Source organism: Homarus americanus, unplaced genomic scaffold, assembly GCF_018991925.1.
Source record: "Homarus americanus isolate GMGI-L3 unplaced genomic scaffold, GMGI_Hamer_2.0 scaffold43243, whole genome shotgun sequence".
Lineage (NCBI taxonomy): Eukaryota > Metazoa > Arthropoda > Malacostraca > Decapoda > Nephropidae > Homarus > Homarus americanus.
In genome coordinates, this window is record NW_024721459.1 from 317,501 (window position 1) to 327,113 (window position 9,613).

The following is a 9,613-nucleotide window of genomic DNA, read 5'->3' on the forward strand; positions in this document are numbered from 1 at the left end:
GTGATGTGTTTGATGCCTTTGTGACGTGTTTGATGACTGTGTGATGTGTTTGATGACTGTGTGATGTGTTTGATGACTGTGTGATGTGTTTGATGACTGTGTGATGTGTTTGATGACTGTGTGATGTGTTTGATGCCTTTGTGACGTGTTTGATGCCTTTGTGACGTGTTTGATGCCTTTGTGACGTGTTTGATGACTGTGTGATGTGTTTGATGACTGTGTGATGTGTTTGATGCCTTTGTGACGTGTTTGATGCCTTTGTGACGTGTTTGATGACTGTGTGATGTGTTTGATGACTGTGATGTGTTTGATGCCTCTTATAACGTGTTTTATGTTTCTATGACATGTTTGATGCCTCTAATGCTTCTATGACGTGTCTGATGCCTCACTCGTCCACTGGTGATGCATTCAGAGGCATAAAATGTCATGTCTGGGTCCTAACTCTGTGTTTTATTAATGATAAAAGAGTCAGTGGGTACAAATTAATGGTTCACCTGCTGCTAATTAAAGGTGTGCTACTTGTTGGTGTGTCAGGTGAGGTGTAGGAAGGTATTTGTGGTTTGTTGAGTACGGTCCAGAGAGAGAGAGAGAGAGAGAGAGAGAGGCCTCGTCCACACTGTAGCTCAGCTGATGCAACATTGGGAGAACTTTACGAACGCCCTTGAAACGCTGCGACGTCATAGAGATCCTCCAGAGGGTCGACTTCACTACCGCTTCGGAAGGGAGGTAGAAATAGGGTCAGTCTCTCTCTCTCTTAGCTGCTGCAGGAAGGTTATTTTTTTAATTTCACTGAGTACGATTTAACTCTTGAGTCGTACGATTTAACCCCTTTGAGTCGTACGACGAACCCCTTTGAGTCGTACGATTTAACCCCTTTGAGTCGTACGATTTAACCCCTTTGAGTCGTACGATTTAACCCCTTTGAGTCGTACGATTTAACCCCTTTGAGTCGTACGATTTAACCCCTTTGAGTCGTACGATTTAACCCCTTTGAGTACAATGACTTAACCCCTTGAGCATAATGAATTAATAACTTAAGGGGTTGTGTAATCGTACTGTAGGGATTAATTTATCGTACTCAAGATAAATCATCGTACTCAAGACATTAATTCATCGTACTCAAGACATTAATTCATCGTACTCAAGGTAATGGTACTGTATACTTACCCGAGGACAAAGGTGATAGGTTTTATTGCCTGTAGTATAGTGTAGTGTAGTGTAGTGTAGTGTAGTGTAGTGTAACTGTAGTGTAGTGTAGTGTAGTGTAATGGTGGCGAGAGAGAGAAATATTCCATACCATCAACCAATAGACAGACAGACAGACAGACAGACAGACAGACAGAGTCGACACCACGTCTATATAACCTATGAGCAAGGACAAGATAAAAAAAAAAACCTTACCATGACATTTAAACACATTAGGATATATCTTTAAGCCTGGCGTTCCCTTCAAATGTTCTCAGTGACGCCAGACGAAGGTTCACCAGACTTCCACCTTTTTTTTTTTTTTTGCTTTTACGGGGTGGGGGGGTGGGGGGGCCATCTCACGGTAAAGTAAATGGGGGTGTTTGTGTGGGGGGGAAGAGGGGAGAGGAGGAAGGAGGAGAGTGACAGCCAGCCCATGTTGTTAAGCCCTGAGGATAGTGAAAGAGAAAAATAACTCCAGCAATACAAGATGCGAACCAGGGTACTCACCAATTACTGTCCCAGATCACCAACTTCCTGTACGCGCCACCGACCTCTTGTTTTGTTTTTTGAGGGGGGGAGGGAGAGAGAGAGGGAGAGAGAGAGAGGGGGGAGGGTGGGAAGAGGGGGGGGTTCTTTTAAGTATTGCAAAACATGATGATAAGACAAGAGTTCACTTTATATAACTTTAATTCAGTTTTTTTTTTTCGTAGTTTCAATAGATTTCTTTTTTTCTTTTTTTTTTCACTACACCGATTTATTAATATTTTTTTCTAGGGGTTTGAATTTTAATAGTTCTATCACCTGGTTTTCATTTTAATTATGATATGTATATTTTCTCAACACATTTTGCATTTTTCACACAAGATTTCGTAAAGTTAGAGAAGAAGATAAAGAGAAAACAGAGGATAAAATGAAGTGGTAACGAGGTGTAGGTCTTCCCTTGAGCGGCTCTGATGGTGGACTGACTGACGACCACCGGCTTAGTCTGAGTGGCCTTGCCTCATACTAAACTCGGGTGTGCTTCTGGGAGATTCGCTGGCTACCTCTCTCTTTCTCTCTCTCTCTCTTTTGTTGAAGCTAAACGTCATTCATTCATCTACTTTAAAACATTGACTGATGCTCAATTGACGCAGAAATAAATATGGAGACACACACACACACACACACACACACACACACACACACACACACACACACACACACACTCACTCACACGTGGCTCATAACTCCTCATTAAGGCAGGAACAATGTCAGGCTGCCTGCTCATGGTACCCGAGCTGACACTCATTCATGCTGACACCTGTTGCTGATAAGTGCTGCTGGCCTCAACCTGCCTGTTGCTGACATGATTACACCCTACTACTACGACTACTACCACTACCATTACATTTTTCTATCATCGTTACTATTACCACCACTATTGCTACTACCATCACCACCACCACCATCACTATTACCATTACCACAACTACCACCACCACCACCACCTCCTTGAGTGACCTTAACATACGCAAGTCATGACGTCATCGTAGCCTCAATACGCACCATAATTATCACCTGAAAGTACGTTCATTTCGGTAACCTGAAACAACTTTAAAATACTTACCTCTTAAGGTCTGTATTCCCGTGTGTTGTGAGTTGGACTTTCATTCTACGGGGGTCAAGTGGGATATCATTTTCTTGGCCAGAATCCTCGACCTCATCTGATAACTCTGGTAATTAAACTAAGTTCTTGGAAACATATGGCGGCGGCCTCCCTTTTGCCTGCCATCCATCCTGCCGCCCTGCCACCCACCCAACCACCCTGCCGCCGTATCGTCCTGCCATCCATCCCACCCATCCATCAACCCACGCAGCCTGCCGCCCTCTCGTTAGCCACCCACTCACCCACCTACCCACCTACCTACCCACCCACCCACACATCCTGCCGCCCTATCATCTACCCACCTACCCACCCATCTTGCCCTATCAATGTCCTGCCACCCACCCACCTGCCCACTCCACTCACTCCATTTGACCATCCACACATCCTGCTGCCTTATCAACCACCCACCCACCCATCTTGCCGCCCTATCGTCCTGCCACCCACCCACTCGCCCTCTGTTGAAGTACTACCACCCATGACCGTGTTTTGGGTGTACTCTGTGTGTGTGTGTGTGTGTGTGTGTCTGTATGAGTCTGTGTGCATGTGTATGTGTTTGTGACTGGGAGGGGATTATGAGAACGGATTTACCATTAACCGGTTCAAAATATCGCTAAGCCTCATTGGTAGGATTAAGGTTGTTATTGAGTCTATAAACAATTAGTAAAGCTTGTTAATATGTGAACAGGACAAGAACCCCCGAGATGCCTTGACCAAATTAATATGTATAGAGATATTCATTAATTAGTAAGTATAATAATATGTAAGTTTAAGAACATTATGAAGTGTTATTTGATGGATGAGAAACTAAACCTAACGTAACCTAACCTAAACCTAACGTAACCTAACCAAAACCAAACGTAACTTAAACCAAAACCTAACGTAACCTAACCTAAACCTAACGTAATCTAAGCCTAACCTAACCTAACCAAAACCTAACGTAACTTAAATCAAAACCTAACGTAACCTAACCTAAACCTAACGTAATCTAAGCCTAACCTAACCAAAACCTAACGTAACTTAAACCAAAACCTAACGTAACCTAACCTAAACCTAACGTAAACCTAACCTAAACCTAACCTAACCAAAACCTAACGTAACTTAAACCAAAACCTAACGTAACTTAAACCAAAACCTAACCTAACCTAAACCTATGACAAACACATGTAATTATGAAACACTAAACTGTTTCCTTCTTAGTATTTTCTTGAGCTTCTCGTGGACGGATGTTAAGCAAGACAACGAGAGGGAGGTGTACAGTTCGTTGTTATACTTCGGAAATATTTCTTAGGGTGAGATACAATATTTTTTTCTTCTATTCTCCTCCTCTTGTTATTCCTGTTCTCGTTCTGCTTGTTGTTCTTCTTTTTTCTGTCTTGTTCTTTCTTCTTCGTCTCCTCCTCCTCCTCCTCCTCCTCCTCCTCCCTCCTCCTCCTCCTCCTCCTCCCTCCCTTTGTCTTACACATAACGTTATAAATTTATTTCTGCCTTTTATAATCAACAACAGACTCCACTCTCTCCTCCACCACACACACACGACTCCACACACACACACACACACACACACACACACACACACACACACACACCTTTTCCCCTTACTTGAGTGAGAAACAGGACACAAGACATTATGTCACTGATAAAGAGTAACACACAAGCTGTTTCCGTTCGTTTTATTTTCGGTAAACACACACACACACACACACACACACACACACGATTATATACTATGTGATGGTCAGATGCTCCGGGTTTTAGTGGGAGGGAAATTTACTAGCCAAGAATTTAATAGCTAAAGTTGTCTAGTGCAATCGGAAATAACAAGTGATCGTGGGCACTTCGTGCCCGGTGGCGAGTCCGGTGGTACAGTTTACCAAAGCGTGAAAGTTCGAACGCTCGTGCTTGGCTAGCGTGCAGTCGCCGGCCGGCTGGCTGACAGCGTACAGCGAATGAGGGTGCGCCAAGTCCGTAGACTTGCATCGCTTTCCAGCGTAAATAAAATGGTTAATTAATGGCTTCCTAAAGAAACCATCGATATGGGACCAGGTTTGTTCTACTCTACGAATTTTTTGCGATTTTTCCACCAAGTTTGATGAAAAACGATTGTGCCGTTTCGGCTGCCCAGAACAGACACACAGACAAACAGACAGACAGACAGACACACGCCTAGTCCTATAGTATATTAGATAATAGGATTTAATGATAAGTAATTCTCATATATGAAAGGAGGGTAAAAAGTCCTCCAGTTGATAAATAGGAGCTAGTTTGTGAATAGGATGTCGTACAGGGGATAAGGATAGCATAGGATAAGATAGAATAGGGTAGATTAGGATAGGGATAGGATAAGGATAGGGATAGGATAAGAGGTCTCTGTGATAGCTCCTTGATATCCTTTAATTAAGAGACGTAAAGGTCGACGGGTCTATAACAGGTGATGTCAGGCGAACAAACACAAACTTCAACAAGAAAAATAAATAAATAAAACAATCGAGTAATATTTTTTGTTTGTGTTAATTATTTTTTTGTTTCTTGTTCGCCAGTAGTGTCTCGTTAGTAGTTGTTTCAAAAGACAATCAAAGGTTTTTATAAACAAGGGAGACGAGGTATAAAGTTTGTGATAAGTTTAAATAAAACGTCGACGTGAGTTTCAGAACTAAATAAAAACGTCGACTTGATCATCCTTACTGAAATATCAACACGGTGTAACATTATCAACAAACATTATAATTATTAAACTATTGTAAACATCTAACATAATTGTATTTATATAATTTACACCTTAATAATGTCTTAAACCAGTCTTAATTCCACACTATCTACATGACTTGTGTGTGTGTAATTAATAGTGAGGTGTTTTGAGAATAACTTGTTCAGGACGTGACATTTCGTACGAAGCTCTTGAAGGGGGGGGAAAGGGGGAGGGAGGGTAGGAGGATTACCTGGTAGAAGAGATTTTTTTTTTTTTTTTGGTGAAACTGAGGACAAAGGTGAGGAAGATACGGCCCAGGTGAGGTGGACTCTCTCTCTCTCTCTCTCTCTCTCTCTCTCTCTCTCTCTCTCTCTCCGGCATTATCCTCAGCTACATTACAACAACAGAAAACTTTTAATAGATTCTGTTTCTCTATTCTTTGTTTCCCTAAGTTTATGTGTGATCGGTGAGACTTTGTATAAAATAGAGAAAGACACAGAGAGAGTGTGTGTGTGTGTGTATGTGTGTGTGTGTGATGGGGGGTGTGGGGGGGTGTGAGGGGGGGGGTGTGGGGGTGTGAGGGGTGTGGGGGGTGTGTGGGTGTGTGTGTGTGTGGGGTGTGGGGGGGTGTGAGGGGGGGTGGGGGGGGTGGGGGGGTGTGTGGGTGTGTGTGTGTGGGGGTGGGTGTGTGTGTGTGTGGGGTGTGTGTGTGTGTGTGTCTGGGGGGTGTGTGTGTGTCTGGGGTGTGTGTGTCTGGGGTGTGTGTGTGTGTGTGTGTGGGTGTGTGTGTGTGTGGGTGTGTGTGGGTGTGTGTGTGGGTGTGTGTGTGTGTGTAATACCTCCAGAGATCACATAGACACAACCCCTCCCCCCCCCTCCTCCTCCTCCTCCCTGTTTGCTGTACCTGGTAATTAAACACCCTCACGTATACCTAACCTAACCTACCCTAACCCCTCCCCCACAAGTAACATTAGGGTGGTTAATCATCAGATGAAATAAACTGGGATGCCTAATCTTCAGGTAGTTCCTCAAAGGTCAAAGTTCACCTCACACCGTCAAAATATGTTGTTGTGAATGAGGGAAGAGAGAAATCCTGTTACAAGGAATTACAGAGAAGTTTCCTCCTTGATCGAGCTTGGAATGTGTTTTTTGTTGTGTGTGTCTGGTGTCTGTATGTATGTTTTTTGGGTGTGTATGTATTTATATGTGTGTGTGTGTGTGTGTGTGTCTGTCTGTCTGTCTGTCTGTCGTCACAACTATGCCACCACCACCAATTATTATTACTAACACTACTTACTACTACTACTACAACTAATTACTACTACTACTACTACTACCACTACATACGAGTCTTCCTAACCACTTCCAATAACCTCCAATCACCTCCCTAATCCTACCGCCTCAACCAATCTACTGCCAGCATGCCTTTTAAGTCATCACTACTCCACCAATCACATTCGCCGTAGTAATGCCTCTTTCAACCAATCACTAATCTAATGCGGAACCATCAGAGTAATCATTGGTTGAGTCTAGTGAGTGTTTTTTTAATTTCCTAAACACAAAAAGGCTTTCAGAATGCGAGAGAGAGAGAGAGAGAGAGAGAGAGAGAGAGAGAGAGGGGATTATACTCTGTGTGTGTGTGTGTGTGTGTGTGTACGTACAATACTTGTTAGGGGAGGGTGTCGGCATTTATATATTCTGTGTAGGTGTGATTTGATTGTGTGTAGAGGTGTGTGTTGGTTTGTGTGGTTGTGTCCTTGGATATATCTGGGTTTATGTGGATGTATGTGGATATTTATGGAAGGATATATATAAATACGTGGATATATGAAAGTAACTGAAAAAAAAATATATCGATATATTTTTTTTATAATATGAAGAAAAAAAAATATCCCGTTGACACAATACATAAAAAATCGACTTGAAAATAACACGAATTTGAGAGACAGATGAAGGCGAATAATAACAGGAATTAATACACGAACTAAAATGAAAACGAGAGATAGAGAGAGAGAGAGAGAAGCAAAACAGAGATCAAAGAAGAGTATATGATGAGAGACAAGGAGAGAGAAAGAGTGAGAGAGAAAGAGAGATATTGGCTCTTGAGAGTATTAAAGGCTAGGGTGATACCTGATGGGAAATGGTTATGGTTGATGTGACAAAGACAACAGTAATTGGGTGATTGGAGGGAGGAGGGGAGGGTGAAGAGGAGGAGGAGGAGAAGAAGGAGATGCAGAGGGTGAAAGGAGGAGAAGAGGAGGAGGGGGAGGGTGAAGAAGGAGGAGGGGAGAAGGAGGGAGGAGGAGGAGTAAGAGGAGGGAGGAGGAGTAAAGGAGGAGGAGAAAGAGTGAGAAGGAAGAATAGTAGAAAAGAGGAGGGAGTAGGAAGAAGAGGAGGAAAATAGAAGGAATATATGGGGAGGAAGAGGAGGAGGGTGGGGAGGGGGGAGGGACGAGGAGGAGCAGGAGGAGGAGGAGGAGGAGGGAGGGAGGAGGAGGAGGAGGAGGAAGGACGGAAGACGCAGTAAAAACAGTGTCAACAAAGTAATCTGGTAACTATGAACAAGAAAGTTTCAGTAAAGAGGAACTCCAAAAGGGTCTTTAATCTAAGAGTTGGAGAGTCTTAAGACACAAGAGAAAGTCTTAATGAAGGCTTGCAAGACTTGATATACATGTAGACAAGTGTAACAGGGAAAACAAAAGTGATTCATGTGTCTTTATTTAATGAATCTTGAATTTCATCTCTCACACACACACACACACACACACACACACACACACACACACAACAGATCCCCGATACAAAAACAGAGATGACAGATTTCATTCAGTTAAAATCGGGTATAAACTCATTAAAATCAGTGCCTCGTGGACAGGAGTACAAAATTGGAACGTATATGACATAGCTACAGGGTGATTCATAACTGACGAGACAGACAGACAGACAGACAGACAGTGTACAATAGCCATTACTACTAAAACCAATGAGTAATTGTTATCCTTATTAACACATTTATTATAAACCAAATCTCATATATTTCACAAAAAACAAACATTATTTTCCCAACATTTTACACATTAAAACGAATTAAATTATAAATGTATTTCTGAGTTAAATCATAGGTAATTAAATCATAAATAATTAATTAATCATTTAGAACATATCTGTCAACTCTTCCACGCCATTGAGTTCACTGAGCTTACCTGTACTTAACACCGTATAATTAATTAAGACGTTTCCCCTACCTACACGGCCCAGGTAACATTATATTCTAATTACAATGCAGACTATAGCCTTATCAATGTTATCTATATATTATTACTATCCTAGAAAACATATTAAAAAAAATAAAACAATTTCAAATTTTTCTCAGTTTGCGATTTTTTTTTTACCGTGGCAAATTGATAATGAGGAGACAGTCATTAGTATTCATTGGTTTCATAATGTTGTTCTGTGCCGATTATGCAGCGTGTGGACGGTATTATGTGGATGTGTAGTGGTCCGTTTAGGGATGGGTAATTTAACTCCTTCATTTAAGACATATATATATTTTTTTTTTTCAAAGCAACACGTATATAACAATTTACATATATGATGATGTTTATATCTCATTTAAGTTACTGTATAAATAGTGTTTTGAAGGTCCCTATGTAAATTCTTCCTCCTTAAAACAGATGAAGGTTGAAAAACTACAGGTGGAAAGTTTGGAGAAATTCTGGTATGAAAAATGGAAAGTTGGATTGGGAGGAGGAGGAGGAGGAGGAGGAGGGGGAGGGGGACATGAAGGCAAGAGGAATGGAAGATAGATAGAGAGATAGAGAGATAGAAAGAGAGAGAGAGAGAGAGTGGATATGTGTGAATGACAAGAAGACTAAGAAGAAGACCAAGTTAGTATCGACAACCCAACGAAAGATGAACGAGACCGCATCAGCTGACTCACCCAAAACACAATAACAACATTACCCTCTCAGTCAGCTGATTGACCAAAACAATAACAACGCCATCTGCCCCTCTCCTCTTGTTGTTGTTGTTGTTGACTTTTTTTAAGTTTCTTCCCCCAGGATGAACAAGAACACACCATCAATCTCAACCAA

The 9,613-nt window shown here is 41.9% G+C and overlaps 1 protein-coding gene across 1 annotated transcript in view; it reads right to left on the minus strand.

The window, feature by feature from the left end:
- The window catches only part of LOC121861710, an 84,419-nt gene extending 82,241 nt beyond the window's left edge, over positions 1–2,178 (minus strand). The window contains exon 1 of the mRNA XM_042359622.1: positions 1,696–2,178. The gene's annotated coding sequence lies outside the window, so the exon portion shown is untranslated. The remainder of the gene's footprint in view (positions 1–1,695) is intronic.
- Positions 2,179–9,613: the final 7,435 nt, after the last annotated feature.